The following is a 1,941-nucleotide window of genomic DNA, read 5'->3' as shown; positions in this document are numbered from 1 at the left end:
GGCTTTGATACAGGCACAGTTTCCTATTGGCTAGGCCTGCATCGGTAGAAAGGGCATCAAATCAACCATTTCAGATCAAGGTAACCAAGGTTTCTGTTAATAAACTAAGAAAAATGAAGATAGCGCACGTTAGTGACACAAAAGTACTATACCTAGGCCTATGCGGTAAATCAACTGTGGTAAATCCTACGAGACTCTTGCATGGGTGTCAGTCCTCCTATAAGGGAAGCACCATTTCAGCTTGATGTCACATTTCATTGTTTATAAATCAACGAGCACATTTCGAGGCTGGCTACATCCAAAATATTGATCAATGGGTTGTCAGGAGTTTATATAGGCCTATTATTATTTACATATTACTATTAAATATTAGCCCATTATTACTATTGTTACTATTATTAATGTCTTCATTCTATTTCGATCTTTTTTCTATATGTTAAATGTTCAATGTTACATGTTCAGTTGTTATTTATTAATTAATCTGTAAGAGCCAGTTTTCCTTTGTTTCATGTCATGTCATAACTGTCCACTGGGTGGCACCGTAATGTAATTGGGATCACACCAATATATGGGGGAACCTTTGTTCAGGTGACAGGTGTTGCCTGACGGAGGGGAACACATAGACCGTTTCTCAATATGCGTTCTTGTCCGTACTTGTGTTCTTGTGTTCTTGTGAAACGTCATCAGTCGCAGCCCAAGTACTGTCCCAATACACAAGTTCGCATTTCGCCAAGAACGGTGAACGTTCCCGGATGTATTCTCGACACGCCCATTTTACCGAGGATGCATCGGTAGCTAACTTGTGCTAACTTGTGCTAACTTGTGCTAACTTGTCAGCGCAAATATCCCACAATGCACTGCGCTCCTACCCGAGCCGAAATCAACAGGCTGAAGCTGATTTCATTTTAGCTCTAAACTCTTTAAATATATCACTTTATCCATGTTTAAAACATTTTGAGGCGGGAAAGTAGCCCTTTAGATCCCGATTTTATCGTTAATTTGTCTTAGTACCAGATATTTACAATTTTGTTCGGAAGAATTCTGCGCCTCAAACTTGTCAGCGCAAATATCCCAGTATTCCTTTCAGGAGTCAAGCCAGTTTTTTTCCTTTGTCACAGCAAGCGAGCGATGGCAGCGGAGACGACCCACAACTGTAAGATTATTTAAATTAATGTTTGTGTAGCTGTCCTTCTGTCAAATTAATATCTGAGTAAATGTAATATGAACTATCATTAGTTTAATAAATCATACGTAGCCTAGCCAAATGGTTAATGACATGTTATGTTGTCATTATAGTAGCTACACACACCGGGACACGGCTATTATTATCATTATTATTATTATTATTATTATTAGTGTGACACAGACCCACAACTGTAAGATTATTTAAATTAATGTTCGTATAGCTGTCCTTCTGTCAAATAAATATCTAAGTTAATGTAATATGAACTATCGTTAGTTTAAGAAATCATACGTAGCCTAGCCAAATGGTTAATGACCTGTTATGCTGTCATTATATTTTGGTTGATTTTGTTCTTTCACTTCAATCAAGGGACATCTGATGAAACCATGGCTCTCATTCAGTGGAGAGCCACAAATGAGGCCCTCTTTACGGGCCGGAGGAACTCCTCCAAAAACGGATGGGAGTGAGTAAGCTTTTTACCAATTTATATACGAGGAGCAGTGGTCCAGTGGTGTGTTTGTTTGTGCCAGACTTCACAGCCTCCCTAAAAGAAGAAAAAATAAATATTAAGTGTTAAAACTAAACTAAATATAATAAGATTAAGGTTTAAGAATCAAATAAGTTGTGTGAATTGTAACCAGAACAAAAAAGGCTGAAGACATTAACTATATAATAATATCACTAGGGTTATGGTTAGGGTCTCTGTCAGCTTGTGTTTTAGTCACTGTAATATCTTTGTTAACAAGTGTTTTCAATAT

The sequence above is a fragment of the Odontesthes bonariensis genome, chromosome 8 (assembly GCF_027942865.1).
Source record: "Odontesthes bonariensis isolate fOdoBon6 chromosome 8, fOdoBon6.hap1, whole genome shotgun sequence".
Taxonomy (NCBI): Eukaryota; Metazoa; Chordata; class Actinopteri; order Atheriniformes; family Atherinopsidae; genus Odontesthes; species Odontesthes bonariensis.
Note: the sequence above shows the minus strand (reverse complement) of the source record.